Below are 21576 nucleotides of genomic sequence, written 5' to 3' on the forward strand. Positions count from 1 at the left end.
CCTAAATATGGTTTTCAAAGAAAAAAAAAAAACAGAATCAAGGAATCAAACTAGGTTTAGACATGAAAATTCAATGAAATGTGTGATTCTGGCTTGGATCCTGGTTCAAAAAAACCTCCTTGGAGAAGCAGTTGGTTCCTGGCTTTTGGTCAGGGAAAACACAAGATCAACCTGGATTATCTTTTGGTGCCAAAAATAAGGAAATACTCCAAAAAGGGTGAGAACATGTCAAAAGGGCATAGGAACCAACCTGAAAGAGTTCCTAGTAGCCAAAGCTGAACTTTTTGAGCAGTAAAATAGTGATAATACTGTCTTATAACCCATAGAATTAAGTAAATATCTCTGAGTTCATACTGATAAATCTAAATAACTGAAAAAGTAAATAAATGTGAGGGAAAGAACAACTCTTCCTTTATAAAATAATTCCAACTGCTAAATGCAGAAGAATGAGGGAAATAGAATAGGCATGATGCTAAAATTAGTAGGCAAAAGTTTGAGAAGAAACAGGGAATTTTCATTGCCTTTAAGAGCTTCCCCCAAGATCTTTATTAGTTGAAAAGGGAAGACTACCAACCTTAGAGTGGGTAAACGGCTGACACCACCTCCGCCCAGTTAGCACTGTTAGCAATAGATACACGCAATTTATCTTATTAGTATCATATATCCTCTGATGTTCTGCGTCAAGAAGGGTGCATCAGTTCTGTGGTATTCTTGCTAAAATACATGACCTTCATCCAATCATGAAAGGACACATCAACAACCTCAAACTGAGAGATAATCTACAAAATAACCAACAGGACTCCTTCAAGGTCATAAAAGACAAGAAAGAACCAAAGAGGAGACTAGGGAAACATAAAAATTAAATACCATGTGGGCTGGATCCTGGAACATTAAAAGGACATCACTGGAATAGCTGGTGAAATCCAGTTGCGTTCTGTAGCTCAGGTAATAGTATTCTACTCAATATGAATTCCTTTATATAATTGTACTATGGTTATATAAGATGCTAACCTGAGGGGAAGCTGGGTGAAATTATATGGGAACTCTGTGCTATTTTTGCAACTTTCTGTAAGCCTTAAATTCTTTCAAAATTAAAAAAAAAGTCTAGTCTGATCTAATATTGAAACTTCAATCTTTCATGTAATTTTACACCTCTTGGCACCCTTTCACTATGCAGCCTTTGGCATCTTCAGAGTGAGAACTGGGAGGAGGCAAGAGGGAAGACTCAGCAAAGCATAGCATAACTTGACAGGTATGCAATCTATGGCTTTAAAACCACCTGGGTACAGCGAATGCTATCCAAAGACTACTTCTTTTTCTCATCCTTGCTTGCTTTTGTGCAAAAATCCTTGCTGGGGAACACAAACTCATTTTCTGGCATGGGTAGATGTAAGCCCCAGATAATCACTGATGGCCGCTCCTCTCGGTGGCTACATCTGACAGTTCATCTCTAGTCTCTTTGGGCTAATGTGGATTTGCTCCTGGCAGGAAACGATCCCTCATGGAGGGCTCCTTCCCAAGATGGCTCTATGCCCGTTCTCGTCTGTTCTCTACGAGATATTCACATTGCTGCCCATTCCAAGGTGTAAGACCAGAAAGGCAGCAGGATTTTGCATACTGGACCAGGCCTAAATATTACAATGTTGCTATTCTCTTCTTACACATCTTATCTCTGACAGCAACAACACATTTAAAAGCTAGTAAGAGGTCGTAAGTGGAAATTAATTATAACATACTTATTACAATTATACTGATCACTTTTAGTGTATTGTGCTATTTTGAGGGCCTTATTTTTGTAAACATAAAGAAGGTTTAAATTCATTCTTGGCCTTGGTTCCTCTAAATTAAGTTTCTGTAATAGTACATTTTTTAAAAAATGGGCTTTAACATTGCTGTTATGTTAATTTTACATTTTTAAAACAGTGATTAAAAATTTACAAAGGATCCTCTGGATAATTCATCCAGCATTGAGCCCTAAGCATGGATGTTTGAGAAACAGCTGCAGTCAAGTGTGCTTCCATGAGGAACAAAGCAACTCTGAGCAAATATGTGGGTGACCAGGACTCCCAGGGGCAGAGACACAGGACATGGCAGGGACTTTAGTCACGGGTCTGCAGGTGAGGTTCTGAGAACTCCCACGTACAACAGAAACTTAATTTAGAGGAACCAGGGCTGAGAATGAATTTAAACCTTCTTTATGTTTACAAAAATAAAGCCCTCAAAATAGCACAATACACTAAAAGTGATCAGTATAATTTTAATAAGTATGTTATAATTAATTTGTAGACCACTTTTGGGTTTTTTTTCCAGGGGATTCCCTCAAGACGTATTTGCCCCCTTCCACAAACTCCTTAACTTCCCAGATCTCTGGGCTATGGACTCTTGGATAGACTGCTACTTTCTTTATAATTCATTCATTCATTCATGAAACCCTAGTTGAATACAACCTAATTGCCTTAATACTTGGAAATATAACACTACAGACTCTTGGATAGACTGCTACTTTTCTTATAATTCATTCATTAATTCATGGAACCCTTACTTAATGCATTCTATTTGCCTTAATACTTGGAAACACAACAATGTATAAGACCCTCAAGGAACTTAGAAGACAGTGAAAAAGAAGATGCATATGAGATCATTATATTTCAGTGGAGTTTTATGATAAAGAAGCACAATATACTTTGGAAAGGAAACAAAGTGGGTACTTAACTAAGAATTAGTAGGTCAAGGATGCTTCCCTAATGGACCAAGAATGTTAGAAGATAAAGAGGCTGGAAATGGAAAGATGTAAAACGTGGAAGAATGAGAAAGAAGGGCTCTCTGCGCAGAAGGGACAGGATGAAGAAGGAGATGGTGGAGAGAAATGGCATGTGAATTACCTTAAGTAAATCAAGGTGGTTGAAGCATAAAGGGCAAAACACCAGCGGTTCAGTAGTGGAGTTTATAAAAGAGAACACTGTCAGGATCACAGCGGCAAAGGAACTTGTATTCCTATAGAGCTGCACTGTCTGATACATGTGTTTAATTAAATTACAATTAAGTTAACATTTTAGCTCCTCAGTCACACCAGCCATATTTCAAGAGCCTTTAGCCACATTGGCTAGTGTTTAGAGGATAGAACATTTCCACCATCATTGAAATTTCCACGGAATAGTACTTCTATCAACAGTGGGAGTGTATAGAGACTTTTCTTAAAAAGTTGTTTGAATGTTCTTGCCTTGGAAGATGCAACTTTTCTAAAAATGCAAGTATTTATTTGTCATTTCCTCTATCACATTTTCTATCTAAAAGTGCCACATTTTAATTTTGTTAATATTTGCTTTTCTAAGAAAGATGGATACCTGAACCACCAACAGATAAAGCCCCATTTCACTGAGAGGAAACTTGGTGATGTCAATACAAGGGCAAGCAAGACTTAACCAAGTGACAGTGGCAAGTAGAGAGAGTACTGTGAGAGGCTGAAGCATGGTCAAAGGAGGTGAATATCTGTGCACATTCTGCTTGATCAGAAGATGCTTTGAGAGTTGGCTCATCTCCTTGCCATCCCTCAATACCTACCTCAGGCATGGGCCAGAAGCAGTCAAGTGTAGTAGGAGAATGGTGGCTCCCATCACATCCACTGCTGTGAGAAGCTCTGGGCTCTGAGTGTCTCTAATTTGATATATAGACCAGACGAGGCAGATGAGAGATAAGTGATACTACTTTTGTGTTTGTTCACTAAACTTGAATTAAATGAGCTTCTGCCTCTTGCCTTTGGGTTTTGGGTGTCTAATTCAAGGTGAATGGGATAATAAGAACACTTTAGAATCAATCCTTCCCATGGGTTTGGAAAGGTAGTTAATTGTCATAATGTGAATATATCCGTTTAATCAGCACACAGATCAAGAAACAGAATATTAGCAGCATCCCCAAAGCCCCTGTGTGCTTCATATCAGTTACCATCCCCATAAGGATAACCATTGCTCTAGTTTTGTTTTTTTATAGAGAGAGTATGCCCTCTTCCAAATCTGATTTGTTTCACCCAGTACTATGTCAACTAATGGTTTCTGTTACATAAATTTTAAGGTTGCTTATCTATGTCACATGTGTACAGGAGAATGTGCCAAGTGCATACATAAATTTAAAGGAAAATCATCAAATTAAAAACATATGTTCTCCCACAGGTATCTAAGACAGATTTTTACCAGGATCTTAGAGATTCTCAGTGAGTTCTTCTTTCGCCCTCCCTCTCTCAAATGAGTAGCATCAGCCATCCTAGCTGCATGAGGCAAGGGCAATGTTGGCACTGTAATCAAGACTCTTAAAGGAGAAGATATGCTGAACAGAGCGTCCCTTCATCTCACTGAAGGTTTACGAGTCCCTTCTGGGGAAATCAGAGGAAAGGATTCAGTGAGTTCTGGGACAGCTAGAGCTCACCACGGTCGGGGCATGTGGCAGGGCTGCATCTGGGTAGAGAAGTTGCTGCCTGACAGGAAGGTACCCACATTGTGAGCTTCTCAGTTTTCTCTGCTTCTCCTTCACCATATCCCCGATCTCTCGTGTTCAAGGGTCAGACAGCATAGAATATATCTGTGGATCAGAATGAGTGTTTGCAGCTGATTGGGGAAGCAAAGAACAGAGGATCAGGTGGGAACTTCTTCAGTGCATGGTTGGGACATGCAAAACTCAGGTCTCGTTCTAAGCTGGACAACCCAGCCTCTCTCTGCCCCCTACAGATCCTGTTTTTTCCGTTAAATAGATAGGAATCAGCAGCGCTGATCTTGTACGAACAGCCCTGAGCATGGTGAGTGCCACAGGCCCGCTCCCCTTGCCCTCACTCTTCTTCTGCTAATGGTATTCTGGGTCAATCTAGAGGCTACTTAAGAAAAGATAAGAAAGAGAAAAAGGAAATATCCCTTCCTCAAATAAAACCACTCAGATGAAGTGATGTTAAAAAGCCCAAGTCCCCGGGGGAAAAGTAGCACATGAAGACCACAAGAGGCACCAGAATGCCAGGCTCCATGGGACAGTGGTGCCCCAAGCCGTACCTCCCATTTTTGCTAGCAACTGCTTGTTTCCTCTGGAACTAAGCAAATAAGGGCAGAATAAAAACGATTGCTTTATATTCCCTCCTCAGTAATCACAAAATCCTATTTTCTCAATAGGATAGCATTGTAGGATATTATAGAGAAGGGGTGGTCAGAGGAAATTTCAGAGAGAGTTGGAAAACAGTGCCTGGGGTTTAAGGCCCTGGGCAGAATCATCCCTTTGTTTCGGTCTTGTTTGCCTTTAATCCAAAATAACGTGCTTGGGAGGTGAGAGATGTAAACACGGAGCAGGCTCTTAGAGAATTAGTCCTGTTCATATGGAGAAATCTGAAAAGCACTATTCATTTCTAGAAGCAGAACAGCAGAGCCAATGCGAGGGAAGCTTGGCTCTTCCATTTGGAATGTGCATCTAAAGCTTGTTTTCCTTTCAGTGCAATAATTGCAAGGGCCAGAGTGTTTCAGTGAGGTAAATGCACGTCCTGGACCTTGGAAAAGACTCCTGAACTTATCCCAGGCTAAAACAGTAGCAAAATGAAAAAGGATTTTGGTTTTGGTTTTTGTTTTGTATTTGGTTTTGTGTGAATTTTGAAGTAGTTTGAAGGTAATTTATTCTACTATGTAACACTAGGAAAGTAGGAAATTACACTAGTTTCCAGTTTCATTTGGAGGGCGCTGCCTTATCCTTACCCATTTGCAAAAATATATTCCATGGAATGGGTGAAGAATGCTAAAAGTTACATGAGAGGGGATTTTTATGGTTAATTTTTTTTTTTTACCAAACAGATTAAAATAAGTTAATCACCAGGCTTCTATTATCAATGATATAGAATTAACTAGAACATTCCAACTCCTAGCTATGGTAGTTAGTGGACTATTTATTATATTACTTTTGTCAAATGTAAAAACATAGCTCATACTCAATTTTGTCATTAAATATCAAAAGCATTATTTCTTAGATGCTAGGATTTTATTTCTAGAGAAAAATACACACTTTAAACCACAAGAGGGCAGCAGCACTACTTTTTTTCTTTTTTCTTTTTAAATCCAGTGTATCTTTGGAAACTCAATACTGCGTCTAAAGCCATAATTACAATGTAATAATTACATGCCTTCCTCCAAATAACTCCTATTAATTTTGATGGTATTTTATAAGTAAAGTTATTTTTAAAATGTCTGTGACTAGGGTTCTTTACAAATGAGAATAGTTTCAAGAGAAGAGCAATAAGATAATTTTAGTGAGTGAATTAAAGTGTCTCAAGAGGATGAATTTTGCAAAAGTATTTTAAATTTTAGTTTTAAAAATAGCATCATTAAAATTATACACGTATATCTTTTCATAAACACTAAAGAGTATACAGAAAACAAGAATATTTAACAATGGATAAAACTTGTCATGTTTAGTTGTATGTATTTTTAAAACTAGACATAACTAAAACGAGAAAACCAGTAAGCATAAAAATTTATAAGGAATAGCCCCAACTTAATGTAAAAAATAATTAGGTATTTTTCTGCTGCTGACTACATTTTCTTCATTTTTAAGATGCAATAAAATTTCAATAATTTTATTTAGCCACCAGGTGGTGCTGCCTATTTGAACAATGAAGTAGAAAGAAAACTGAAGATCCGAGAAATAACATGTATGTCTGATGCTATTTATGAATATTTATATGTTCACCAGATTTTTTTGACAAGTATAGAGTACTTTTGATTTCTGTAAGGGACGCCTTTGAAAGAGTATGTTAGAAAAATGCCCTATCTGCAGCAGATACTTCACGGAACTACATGAAGTTCATGAAATTCATTTAATGGCAAAACTGAAACATGGACACTAACCTTTTCACAAAAAAACAAGGGTCTATTCTAACCAGATCTTCCTCCATGGAAGCTACTTATTTTTACCCATGAAATTGTTCCTTTTGTTTCTCAGATGATGAAAAATTGCATTTTATTGCCCTTCATATTAGTAAAAAAGTAAAAGAAAATTGTCTCCTAATTCAGCAATAGATAAGGAAAGATAACAAATCACATTTAATCTGCATCACCTGTAGATGGTGAAGTAATTATATGTATAGAGAGGCCAAACTTTATCCATACTTAGTCATTCTCCAAAAACAGTTTCATTTAAGTTTGAGGGATAAATGATGTGACTGTAGGTATCCTGCTATAGAATAAATAAATTTGGAATATGTTAGCCATTTTATAAGAAAATGCATTTTATAATGACTATTTTTTATATAGCTGATTAAATCATAACAGCATTATGAAATTTAATAAGTATAAACACAGTTATAGGTTTATTATTCATTGTTGTCCTACTGCATATAGGAGAAAGAACAACTAATACTGAGTTCCATAAAGATGGTAGAATTCTCTTTCTTTTTGTTTCATTTAATCCTCAAAATTACCATTGGAGAAGGTGTTATCTCCATTCTCAGTCTAGAATTTGAATAAAGTTTTGACCCTAAAGCCATACCATTTTACCAATGTTGATAAAATCGTGGAGGAGACAGGAGTTCCACCTATGACTTCTCTCATGCAGTTAGTAGAGATCGCTAACTAATTTTGAACTTCTTTCCCTCCAAACCCAGATGGCGCCTCAGATTCTCAGAGCAGCAAATCCAGGGAGCCACTATCAATTAGTAGTAGACAATCATATTGTTTTCATTTATTTGCAGATGTTTTATTGGCAATGAGCAAATGCCTGTATCTTAAGTTTCATTAATTCCCTGTATAGGAAAATATCGTCCCTAAAACAGGTTAATGTTTTAGTTTTTGATTATCTATTTAAACATGATGGTAATGAAATATTAGCTAGCATTTATTTAATGAGTACTGAACTCTTTGTGTCATCTAGTGTTCTGTGTGCTTTTTATGTATCCTTTTAACAATCCTACAAGATATTTATATTATCATACCCATTTAATAGACAAGAAATTTAAGGCAAAATTTATATATACCAGTAACCACAAATCCAGGAATTTTGCAACACCTTTAGGTCAATATTTGTAGGGCCACAGGGAAACTTCAGTAGTACAGTCAGTTAAATGTCCAACTCTTGGTTTCGGCTCAGGTCCTGATCTCAGGTTTGTAGGATTGTGCCCTGCGTCAGGCTATGCGCTCAGTGCAGAGTCTGCATGAGATTCTCTTTCTCCTTCTCCTTCTGCCCCTCCCCCATGCTTTCTATCTCTCTAAAAATAAATAAATCTTAAAAAAAAAACAAATTTGCAGGACCACAATCTCAAACATTTTTCTCTGTTAGTCACAGAGTCATTTGCTGATCCTGACTCAATCAAATTAAACAATGAAAAATGTGCTGGATATGGATTTTTTTTCCTCAGCTACCAACCATCCTTGCTTTGCTTTGCTTTGCTTTGCTTTGCTTTGCTTTGCTTTGCTTTGCGATGCTGGGGCTGGAAGCTCTGCAAACCACAACTCTGCTTTGTCAGCTGCTCCCTGCGGAGATCTGCCCACAGGGGGCATTAGAGACTGAAGGAGGAAGAAGGAGGCTTCTTCCCCTCTCTTGCAGTTCCCCTGCAGTTCTTGGGGGGCATCCTCCAGGTGACACTTCACTCGGAAGCAGTGCCTTCATGTACAGCAGCTGAATCCAACTTCCCCAACATTTGAGTGTTTGCAGTGCTTGCGGGAGCAGCCTCAGTGCACTGCCTCAGAGGCACCGCCACCAGCTGAGAGCAAGTGCTTCTTCCTCAGGTGACTGAGCTTCAGCTTCTTGGGGCCCCTCCTCCAGGCTTTTACATTGTAATAATCAACTCCTTTTCTTTGCTCCTCCAACTTCAGGAGTGTTAGCTCTGCCTACAGTTGCTACCTCTGTGAAGATGCTTTGCTTTTTAGGTTACCTCATATTATGGATTGAATTGTGTCCCTTCAAAAGATGTGAAGTTCCTTACCCCCTACTACCTGTGAATATGCCCTCATTTGGGGATAGGGTCTATCAGAAACAGTAAAACAAAGGAGAAAGAAGAATTTATTGTGAGGGTTTCAACCTGCAGGCCAGGAAACTCAAAGCTCTAGGAGCAATGAGTTTTGAGTTGCTCACAGACCAAGGGATTTTTATGGGGTAACTGTGGAAGTTATTAGGCTTTTTTCAGCTGAAAAAAGTGGCCTTTTTCCCTACTTGGATCAGGGTAGTTGAGTCAGGGAACAAGAAGTCCAGAGATGGCGTGGATAGACTTGGTGTTTGGGGATTGGCTGGCATCTGCTACTAGTTTCTGAGAAGAGCTGTCATTTCTTACAACTTCTGCTAGGTAAGGTTAAATTTCTTTCTTTCTTTCTTTCTTTTTTTTTAAGACCTTTTTTTATTCATGAGAGACACACTGAGAGAAGCAGAGACATAGGCAGAGGGAGAAGCAGGCTCCCTGCAGGGAACCCAAATGCAGGACTCGATCCCAGGACCCTGGGATCATGCCTTGAGCCAAAGGCAGAGGCTCAACCACTGAGCCACCCAGGTGCCCCAAGTTTTATTTTCTTTAGAGCACCTGCATTGGCCAATTTCATTTCTGCCCCGACACAAGAGACTCCATTTTAGTGTTGGTTCTGCAGGTCCTCACAGATGACCCAGTTAAGATGAGACCATTAGGGTGGGTCCTAATGCAATATAACTGTGTCCTCATAGAAAGGAGAAGCGTGGTCACAGAGACAGACACGGCCACAGAGAGCATGCCATGTGGACAGGCAGACACCAGCGTGCTGTAACAACAGCAAACTAAGGCATGCTAAAGATGGCCAGTAAACCACCAGAAACCAGGATTCTCCCTCACAGATGCTCCCTTACAGCCCCCAGGAGGAAACAATCCTCCTGATACTTTAATCTCGGGCCTCTAGCCTCTAGAACTAGGAGACAATAAACTTCGGGTGTTGAAACCATCCAGTCTGTAGTACTAAGTTACGGCAGCCCCTGGAAACTAAGACAGCTAGTTAACACTTTTTTTTTTTTCCAATTAACAATTTTTTGGATTACTTCTGTTAAAATAACTGGTGTGACTTATCTCTTGTGACCAGGTTCTGAATGATATAATGAGTACAGAGAATCATAAAAAAATCATAAAAATCATTAAAAATCATAGTTTTTATTGTGGTAACTTTTTTTTAAAAAAAAGATTTTATTTATTTAATGGGGAGAGAGAGAGAGAGAAAGAGAGTGCACACAAGCACAAGCAGGGGGAGAGGGAGAAGTAGGCTCCCTGCCAAGTAGGGAGCCCAGTGTGGACCTTGATCCTAGGACCCTTGAGCTGAAGGCAGACATTAAACCGACTGAGTCACCTAGGCACCCATTTACTGTGGTAACAGTCATTAAAGGTCATTGTCTTTATGTTGTGGCCATGTGATTAGTACTTAGCTTAGCAGGTGTATCAGCTTGCTAGGGCTGCCACAACTTATACCACAGACAGGAGTGGCTTAAGTAACAGAAATTTATTTTTTCACAGTTCTGAAGGCTAGAATTCTGAGATCAAGGTGTTAGCAGGATTAGTTACTTCTTCATTTTTAAGATTTTATTTATTTATTCATGAGAGACAGAGAGAGAGAGGCAGAGACATAGGCAGAGGGAGAAGCAGGCTCCTTGATGCAGGACTTTATCCCAGGACCCAGGGATCATGACCTGAGCTGAAGGCAGATGCTCAACCACTGAGCCACCCAGGTGCCCTGGACTGGTGTCTTTTGAGGTTTCTCTCCTTAGCTGGTAGATGGCCACCTTCTCCCTGTGTCCTCACATGGTCATCCCTCTGTGTGTATCTATGTCCTAACATCCTCTTCCAAAAAAGACACCAGTCATATTGTTTTTTGGCTGTTTGGATGAGATCAAATGTAGGACACCAGTCATATTGGATTAGGGCCCACCATCTGACCTCATATTAACTTAATCACCTCTTTAAAGACCCTATCTCCAAATATAGCCATATCCTGAGATACTGGTGGTTAGGACTTCAATCTATGAATTTTGGGGAAGACACAAACCCACCACAGCAGTAAATCCCCCTTTAAATAACCTAGTTCAAGATATTGCCTGAGGTCAAACTCAAGATTCCTGGATTATGGAATTTCTTTTCCTTCTCTCTTTTAAAAAGCAAAACTCTCTTTACCAAGCTTTGGTCTTTCTCTCAGTCTCCAGCAGTGCCCAGAGTTCCAGAGAATAGATTGGCAAGCTGATCCACAGGCTTTGCTGTGACTGGCAAGTAAATTAAGCAAGGTTTGCTTAACAGGTGCATTTGGATCACACGTTGCTCCATCTCCCTCTCTCCCTATACAAGCTTCTCAGTACAGATGTTAGTTTGGGCCCATCTTTACTGTGTGTTTTATTTATCTCTTGTCTAGTGGAGAAGATGAATGCTATTTATTGAAAAATGTCTTACAGGCCATGATATATTGGTCATAATTTACATGAAAGTTTTGTGAACAATCAATACATGTAGAATTAAATACAAAGTTGTTGCTGAGAACTTGGATTTACAAAACCAAGCCTACCAAATAGGGATATTAAAAATAGTTCAATAGAACTGAAGTGGAAATATGAGTATTTATCATCCTTCAAATTTGGGAGGCTTTTAAAAAAGATTTTATTTATTCATGGGAGACACAGAGAGAGAGGCAAAGGCATAGTCAGAGGGAGAAGACGACTCCCTGCAGGGACCCTGATGTGGGACTTGATCCCAGGACTCCAGGATCACACCCTCGGCTGAAGGCAGATGCTCAACCGCTGGGCCACCCAGGTGCCCCAAGTCTTGGAGGCTTTAAGTGCACTTATATTTTCTTTTATTTATTTATTTATATATTTTCTTATTAAAGCTTTCCCACACAGTGTGGGTCTGGGTTAAATCTCTTCTCCAGTTCCTCTACCACATGTAATCCCTCCATGTATGGCACTTGCCAAAGTCTGCTCTGTCAATGCAAGTGTTTGTGGGCTGCTTTCACTGGAGATCAGGGACCATAGGTTATTGCCATTATATGCTTCCAGGTCTGCAGCATGTACCTTGCATATGGTTATACTCAAGACATACTTATTGAGATCAATTAAATCATAGAGTTTCCTTGGATACTAACAAAGAACAAATATAGATTGCTTTATTAATAATTTAGAACTAAAGAGTTAGATAATAAAGGCACTTTTATTCTACTTCACAAAATAGCTATAGTCAGACTAGATGACTCCTTTTAAAAACTCTGTGACGGCCCATATTTCTACTAAGTTTTATGGAAATTAAATTCTAATAAATTAAATTAAAGTTCATTAAGAAGTATTACTTAATGGAGCCTGCAGTGAATCCTTCTGAACATGAAGTACCTGGCAATGGGAATAATTACCAGGTTAGAAAAGTATAACTTTTTCTAATATTTTTCTTCACATTTATTTGAAATAATCTATATTTTCTCCTATTCTTTTATTTTTTATTTTTTAAAGATTTTATTCATTTATTCATGAGAGACACAGAGAGAGTGGCAGAGACAGAGGCAGAGGGAGAAGCAGGCTCCCTGCAGGAAGCCCGACGCAGGACTCAATCCTGGGTCTCTGGGACCATGCCCTGAGCCAAAGGCAGACGCTCAACCGCTGAGCCACCCAGGCATCCTTCTCCTATTCTTTTAAACACTTGACTATGGTATAGCTCTTATTTTTAGAGTGGCATGTAGAGGACATAATGGGACTCTCAATTTGATGAAATTTTGTCCTTTAACAGCTAATAATTGCAACTATCATAATATGTAGGAACCTCTAATCAAAAACTTTACAAGTAACAAATACATAGAATTCTTCTCAAAAAGAACAAAAGTCTTTGAATTAGAGAACCTGGCATACAGTCCTTGGTCAGACACTTATTAACTATAGATTTGGGCAAATAACTTATTGTGGATAATTTTCACATAAAGAAATGGAATGACAACTACTTAACAGGGTAACGAAGAAAACCAAGCGAGATTATATATGGCAATACTTATTGTCAATTTAAAGCCTTATATAAACATTATTTGTTACCATTATTTAACAAAGAACACATTTGTGTATGTCCTTCCTTTGGTCTTGTGATTACTACAAAAATGCCAATAAATTATGTTCTTCAATTTCTTAGTTATTAATATTAACTTTGGTATATCAATGCATAGATGAAATGCCACTAACAATGCCTGTAAGACTTAGTGGAATAGAGATTGAAAAGATCTTAAGACAGGGGTCCCTGGGTGGCTCATTCAGTTAAACAACCAACTCTTGATTTTGGTTTAGGTCATGATCTCAGGGTTGTGGGATTGAGCCCTGTAGGGGGCTCTGCCCTGAGTGTGGAGCCTTCTCCCTCTGCCCCTTCTCTCTATTCATGTGCACATGTGCACTCTCTCTCTGAAATGAGTAAATGTTTAAAAAAACAAACAAACAGAAAAAAGACCTCAAAAGATTAAACTCAAAAGTCACAGTTGATGAGTGGGGAAAAATTAGAGAGAAAGATAAATCATGAGAGACTTCTAACTCTGGGTAACAAAGGGTTGCAAAAGGGGAGGAAGGTGGGGGGATGAGGTAGCTGGGTGACGGTCAGTAAGGAGAGCACATGATGAAATGAGCACTGGGTGTTATACTATATGTTGGCAAATTGAATTCAAATAAAATATTTAAAAACTCACAGCTGAAAGGCTTCAGAAACAGCCCACAGGCAGTAATTAAAGGTCTTTATGAGTCATTATGATTTATTTACAAGTGATTGTACATTGCTATATGCATAACCCACATGTCCCAGACTTCTAATTCAAATGTTACTTTTTCTGCTATTTTCTATGTTACCAAAGGCGACAGTTTTGCTAAACTCTCTAACACTTCACAGCAAGCATCTTCTTTCCTCCAATGTCCAATAACACTTTCTTCTGTCTGCCCATCCTTTAACTGTCTCCCTGAGGTATTTTCAGCTTTACAAATGGTCTCCTAAAGGTCTAGTCAGATCCCATCTAGCCTGGTGTTAAAGCCAAGGCCATGTTTTTATCATGAAGGCTCCCTACTTCCAGGCTCCACGTTTCTCTACCACTTACTATTCCCTAACAAGTGTCCTAAAGCAGATTGGTCTAGTTGTTTTACTGGTTTACAACTGCTTTATTATATTCACATATTCTGTGGGAAAGGAATTCAGGGCACAAGAATAGAGGGATGACTCTGCTTCATGATGTCTAGGGCCTCATCTTCAAAGACTAAGAAATTGGGGGTTCTTAATGATTGGGTAATAGAATCATTTGGAAGGATATGCATTCAGATATCTCATGCTTGTTGCTGACTATTGGCTGAGTCCTCAGCTGGAGACAAATGACAGGACAAAACAGCTGATCGTACAGTGCACATATGGTGCATAATTCTCTTCTTACCCAGTGAATTCTACATGGTCCACAGCCCCTTCAGTGTAGACAAGCTCCTGTGATCGACTCTACCCAGGAAGTAGCAGCAATAGTTCAGCTAATGATATTCACAGTTAATCACTAGATTTCCTTTTAGGTCAGTTCTTACTAAAATTATTCTAAAGCCAGTGGTTTTTCAATATTACAAGGGGAAAATGCCTTTAATTTATAGTATTGTTCTTTTAAGAAAGTCATTAATTTGCAAAATCTAAGATTTTATTATGTCAGATATAAATGTGATTGGATATGAGGTTTAACACTTGCTTAATTCTTGCCAATTCTCATTTGCTTTTTTTTTTTAATTTTTTTTAAATTTTTATTTATTTATGATAGTCACAGAGAGAGAGAGAGAGAGAGAGGCAGAGACATAGGCAGAGGGAGAAGCAGGCTCCATGCACCGGGAGCCCGACGTGGGATTCGATCCCGGGTCTCCGGGATCGCGCCCTGGGCCAAAGGCAGGCGCCAAACCGCTGCGCCACCCAGGGATCCCTCTCATTTGCTTTACGTATATAGTTTGTTTATTTTTTAATCCTATAGAGTTTTTATTTCTTTCTACATGGCCTTATTTTTTATAAATTTATTTTTTATTGGTGTTCAATTTGTCAACATCTAGAATAACACCCAGTGCTCATCCCATCAAGTGCCCCGCTCAGTGCCCGTCACCCAGTCACCCCCACCCCCTGCCCACCTCCCCTTCCACCACCCCTAGTTCGTTTCCCAGAGTTAGGAGTCTCTCATGTTCTGTCTCCCTTTCTGATATTTCCCACTCATCTTTTCTCCTTTCCCCTCTATTCCCTTTCACTATCCTTTATATTCCTCAAATGAATGAGACCATACAATGTTTGTCCTTCTCCGATCGACTTATTTCACTCAGCATAATACCCTCCAGTTCCATCCACGTTGAAGCAAATGGTGGGTATTTGTCGTTTCTAATGGCTGAGGAATATTCCATTGTATACATAAACCACATCTTCTTCATCCATTCATCTTTCGATGGACCCCGAGGCTCCTTCCACAGTTTGGCTATTGTGGCCATTGCTGCTAGAAACATCGGGGTGCAGGTGTCCTGCCCTTCATTGCATCTGTATCTTTGGGGTAAATCCCCAGCAGTGCAATTGCTGGGTCATTGGGCAGGTCTATTTTTAGCTCTTTGCAGAACCTCCACACAGTTTTCCAGAGTGACTGCACCAGTTCACATTCCCACCAACAGTGCAGGAGGGTTCTCCTTTCTCCACATCCTCTCCAACATTTGTTGTTTCCTGCCTTGTTAATTTTCCCCATTCTCACTGGTGTGAGGTGGTATCTCATTGTGGTTTTGATTTGTATTTCCCTGATGGCAAGTGATGCAGAGCATTTTCTCATGGGCTTGTTGGCCTATGTCTTCCTCTGTGAGACTTCTGTTCATGTCTTTTGCCCATTTCATGATTGGATTGTTTCTTTGCTGTTGAGTTTAATAAGTTCTTTATAGGGCTTGGAAACCAACCCTTTATCTGATATGTCATTTGCAAATATCTTCTCCCATTCTGTAGGTTGTCTTTTAGTTTCGTTAACTGTATCCTTTGCTGTGCAAAAGCTTCTTATCTTGATGAAGTCCCAATAGTTCATTTTTGCTTTTGTTTCTCTTGCCTTCATGGATGTATCTTGCAAGAAGTTGCTGTGGCCAAGTTCAAAAAGGGTGTTGCCTGTGTTCTCCTGTATGATTTTGATGGAATCTTGTCTCACATTTAGTTCTTTCATCCATTTTGAATTTATCTTTGTGTATGGTATAAGAGAATGGTCTAGTTTCATTCTTCTGCATGTGGATGTCCAATTTTCCCAGCATAAATGGCCTACCTTTAAATAAAGATATTGAATTTCAGAGAGATTAAATAACTTGCCTATAGTCATATGGTAATCAGTCTACTCAAGATCCTTAGCTACATCTGTTTTCATATTTGATTATGTGGGAGATTTATTTATGTTAACAGCTTTTCCCTTTTCTTTTGTAATAGTTATCCTTCTTTGGTTTATGATTTTTATTGACAACTAGATAGCAAACTAATGACCTGGGTGGTGTTCAACACATGCTATGATTACTTATAATTCATCAATTTGATGCTGTCATAAAAGCCAGTGAGGGACTGATGAAAACTGACTCCGCCTCTCTCTTCAGATTTAGTTGTACTTGGGTCACATTTGAAAAAGTACACTGTGAGAGATTTAGGGCCCACAGTCTTTGGAAGGAAGCTGTAAAGAAAATGGTTGAGTAGCTAGGTATTTTGTTTAACAATGTTATATTTAAAATAATTTCCCTTTGATACTGGTTGACGTTCTCAGGATATTTTTGAAAAAATTAAATGTTTGAGAAAATTTGGAAATCAAGAGAAGGTGTAGATTTATTAGGACAGGAGTTTGTAGATTTAATGGGCTGTATGATTTTGTAGCATATAAGCAGGCATGTACCTTTTCACAAGTCGAGGGTACTCACTTGGATCACACTGGATCACCCAATATCCTCTGTGTATGGATGTGTAGTTTGGAAGAGACAATTCTAAGAAATTTTGAATGTTTTTCTAAGGATAGTGGGAAGCTACTAAGAATTTTAAACAGGGAAGAAGAAGCATAATTTTTTAATAGAGAATTTTGACTGTGGGTAGACAGTCAAGTGAATGGGGTATGGATAGACTGAACCATAAGGGGAAATCACATATGAATCAGTATAGTGTTCAGATGAGCAATAATTGTGGCTTGGATATAGATTATGGTAAAGGGTCAGAGGAGATAGAAATAATTTATGGAATCAGTAGTACTTGGTGATTGATTAAGGATATAGGATATGAGAGAAGTAGGTGTCAAGAAAGACTCCAAGTTTTCAGACATATGCAAGTGGGTATGAGGTGGTGTCATTTACTAAAATAGATTATAGTGAGAAGAGCAAGTTTGGTTGCTAGGAGTCAATAACATGAGTTCGATTTTAGGTATATAAAATATAAGATGCTGGGGCACCTGGATGGCTCAGTTGATTGAGAGTCCCACTCTTTATATAGGCTCAGGTCATGATCTCAGGGTCATGGCATGGACCCTGGTATTGGGTGTACTCAGCACGTAGTCTGCTTGAGATTTTCTCTCTCCGTCTGTCCCTCCCCCCACTTGTACACATATTCTCTCTCTCAATAAATAAATAAGCAAAATATTTAAATATATGTATATGTATTTATATTTATATGATGCTTGTGAGGCATGCATTTTTGCAGGAATTTATAATAGTTCAGATTGTACCAAACTTTTCTTTTTCCATTCTTTGTTGAGCATTTATCTTCAATGTGTCATGCTGGCTTACGACCTACATTAATTCATGTTGTATTACTTTAATTTTGCTTTAAAGGTCAAGGCATGAGAATATCAGTGTATATTCCTGTGAAAAGCAAGATGCTAAGTCTGATAATATTGAGATAGTGATGAAGAAATGATCCAAGTTAACTTTCCTAAGATCTATAGATGAATCATAACAGGGCAGCCTTCTAGCCAAGCCTAATAAGGGGAAGAACATTCAGGAAAAAAATGGCTGGGATGAGTTACCAGCTTCAGGATCACAACATCTAGAAGGACAGTTTTAAGAGATGTTCCTCTGCCTAACGGTATTCCTGAATACATTCCTGTGTGACAAAACTGCTGTCACTATGGCTAATAGCTGTCTCCCCCTCACACTTCTTTGTCTCAAAGCCTTCTGATGGCTTTCTTTCTCATTCAGAGGAAAATCCAGTTTCTTACCATGACCTAAAGACCCCATGGAGTCTGGGTCCTCACTGTCAGGCCACTTCATGCCCTACCACCATTTCTTTCATTCAATTCACTACATGGACATAACCTTACTTAATGTTCCTCAAATAGACAAGCTTGCACCTGTTTCAAGGCCTTTGTTTTTTGCTGTTTTCTCTGCCTAGCACACTCTTCCCCTCCTGCATGGCTCCCTCGTATACCTCCACACTATCTCCCTTGCGAGATAGCACTTTCCTGATTCTCTGTGTCCTCCTGACTCTACACTCTTGTCTGCTTGTCCATCTTCATATCACTTATCACCACCTGAAGCATATCTACTCATTTGATTTTTCTCTCCCCTCCTCCCACTCACTCCATCTAGAATGTGAGCTCTTTTAGGGAAAGAACTTGTTTTGTTCACAACTGTATTTCCAGTTCATAGAATAAGTCCTAGAACAAAGCAGGTACCCAATAGATACTGGTTGAATGAGTTTTTAAGTAAATATTGGATGAGTGGATTATTGGAAACTGGAGATGTGGTAGTGAACTGTAAACTACTGCCTGCCTATTCTGATTAAAAGAGTTCTATTTGTGTATTGTATCAATAACTGTCATACAGAAGTTTCATTTTTACATGGTTATTCATTTTTAAAAATTTATTTATGTTTTTGGGCCCTAGGCTTCATTGAATTTTTTTAATGTCATTGCAGAAGTTTGTGAGTTGGCCCTGAACCAATAGGCATACTTTCTAGTTTTTAGTAGCTCATTGATTCCCCCAATTTCACTCTTTGTATCGTCGGTATCCATGCTTATATTACTGTACACTTTGGAGCCTATAAATAAGGCCCATCTACCAAGTTAATGTAAAGAAAATGGTCATTGGATGTCTGGGAGACTCAGTGGTTGAGCATCTGACTTTGGTTCAGGTAATGATCCTGGGGTCCTAGGATGGAGTCCTTCAATGGGCTCCCTGCAGGGAGCCTGCTTCTCCCTCTGCCTATGTCTGTGCCTCTCATAAATAAATAAAATCTTAAAAAAGAAAGAAAGAAAATGGTCACTTGGAAAAATCTGTTGTCAACTGATTTGTGTATTCCACATAATTACCAGCAGATGGCACAACTGTAACAGCACTTCAACATTTTCAGCTTGCCTGGAGAAGCAAGATACTGTTGTCGCAGGAATGCCAAAATTTTCCGGAAGTGAAAATTTTTGGATTTTAGCTGTTTCAGTGCCAAGGTAAGGGACATCATCGTTCATGCTGTTTTTTTGTACATAGTGATAACTACTGGGTGTGTAGGTCTCATGTGTGACCCAGAGTAAGTCTCTTACTTTCTCAAATGTTGTTGAATGGACTACTCATGGCACATCATGCATGGGCTTAAGGAAATGCCAGTTGTAGGTTCAGCCTCTGCTGGTTCTCTATTTAGATAGGGTCTTCATCTTTAAATAACGTCCGCTTGGGTTGTCATTGGAGTTGCTTCTACTTTAAAACTTTTCATTTATGCCCCTCTGTTGAGATGCTTTTAGGGAAAATCATATACTAAAATAACTAAAAGATATTTGTAAAACTTGCATTAAAATACAGACTATGGAGCACGAGAGAAGGCATGGTCTCTTATGAGAGACAAAATGAAATTTTTACTCTTACTTCACTGTTTTCTAGCCATATGACTTCAGGCAAAATACTTTCCTATAATTCTCCAACTCTCAATTTCCTCATTTATAAAATATCATTAAATAAACTCATTTTCCAGAGTGGTTGGAAGCATTAATGCTTTAGGAACTATTACTACATTAATTTTTATTTTTTACGAAGATATATTCTCTAGAGCACTATATATTTACCCAGGAGCCTCAAACTCACATTAGAACACATATTTGAGAAGTCTGTGTGTTAGGAACTTTTTATGAAGGATCAGATAGATGTGTTTTAGATAGGCTTAGAAGAGAAGATTGTTGTTGATTGAAACAGAGGGTTCTGGTTTAGGGGGAAAAAAGAGATGCCAATGAGTAAGTCTTGCTTGTTAGCAGCAGCTGCATGATAGGATTCGGGTGATATCTAAATTATTGTGGTCAGTTTGGCAGTCCAACTGTCTAGATAGGCCAAGGACTCAAAAAATGATCAAAAGGACTTGGGAGTCACCAAGTGATATCCTAAGAGTTCATACACATCATTGATGGAAATCCCCATGACATTGCCCCCGTGAATCGGAAGTACTAAATGATCTGGTTTATGAACTCCAAAACTGTAACATGCAATCAAGAATGAAAGAACAAACAAAAGGTCCTAGAGATAGATATCTTGATGCAACAAAAGGGAAGTGCTTTCAACCTGAGACTGAGGGAGAAAACAAAAATAAAATCTAAAAATTAGTGGCAAGAAACTTCAAATCCTATGCTACATGGCCGTTTAAATACTGCCAGTTGGATTCACCCTGGGAGCTTCATTGTATAATAGCACAAGACAGGCATTGCTGTTCAAGGGGATGAATCTCAGTTTGAGTAGTGTGCGTACATTTTAGAAATGTTCCCATTAAAACAACATTTAGGATTGTAAGTGGTAAGCTTCATTTATTTGATAATTCAGCTTAATGAAACATATCAATTTTCTCATGGTTCTGAATTTTAAATGGTTTCTGATTTATAGAAATAATTCTTGCAGAAAGGTGCCATCTTAATTAACAGATTTAAGCCTTCTGGTTCATTCATGTTTATATTAATCTAATGTTTACCAAGTTTATCTATATGTGAGACGCTATCAGAATGTACTGAGAGGTCTGATTTCTCATTTTTAACAATAATTTCTCCTTGAGAAGAAAAATGATGTCAACGTAGACACAATTTAGGCAAGACTCTGCTGTATTTTTCTACAGTTTGGATGTCTAGTTAGAGCAAGCCAAAAGAGCACAACTTAGCTAACAAATTCCTTTATCCCTTACCTTCTCTTTCATAAGTAATGCAACAAATGAGAAAATGTAACATATTGTGAATCTGTGGCTTACAAGAAATACAAAAAAGAGATGAAGGAACTCTTTACCTAATGAAAACAAATATGTAAATAAGTATTTTTTTTTTCTAAGTGGATGTTATCAAAGGTAAGTGATAAATAACTTTTTAATAAAAGTGTACAAAAATGCTAATCCTTGGGATCCCTGGGTGGCTCGGTGGTTTGGCGCCTGCCTTCCGCCCAGGGCGTGATCCTGGAGTCCTCGGATTGAGTCCCACGTCGGGCTCTCTGCATGGCGCCTGCTTCTCCCTCTGCCTGTGTCTCTGCTTTTCTCTCTCTCTCTCTCTCTCTCTTATGAATAAATAAATAAATAAAATCTTAAAAAAATGCTAATCTTTTTTAATGGATTCAAACTTACTGGTTCAAGTATTTGTAATACCTCACTGGAAATGAACGACAGTATCCAAAGCTAAATTCATTCCATTGGAA

At 38.6% G+C, this 21576-nt stretch overlaps 1 long non-coding RNA gene across 6 annotated transcripts in view; it reads left to right on the top strand.

Annotated features, from left to right (window-relative positions):
* The first annotated feature begins 878 nt into the window (after positions 1–878).
* The window catches only part of LOC144283155 (uncharacterized), a 104641-nt gene continuing 83943 nt past the window's right edge, over positions 879–21576 (top strand). Inside the window, exons 1-2 of one of the 6 annotated variants that reach the window (XR_013351540.1) lie at positions 879–945; positions 1178–1252. This is a non-coding gene — a long non-coding RNA (uncharacterized LOC144283155). Of the gene's footprint in view, positions 946–1177; positions 1253–19326; positions 19377–21576 lie in introns of those variants that run through there. The other 5 variants (XR_013351536.1, XR_013351537.1, XR_013351542.1 and 2 more) reach the window with 5 other exon arrangements.

Source organism: Canis aureus, chromosome 14 (genome assembly GCF_053574225.1).
Source record: "Canis aureus isolate CA01 chromosome 14, VMU_Caureus_v.1.0, whole genome shotgun sequence".
Classification (NCBI taxonomy): Eukaryota; Metazoa; Chordata; class Mammalia; order Carnivora; family Canidae; genus Canis; species Canis aureus.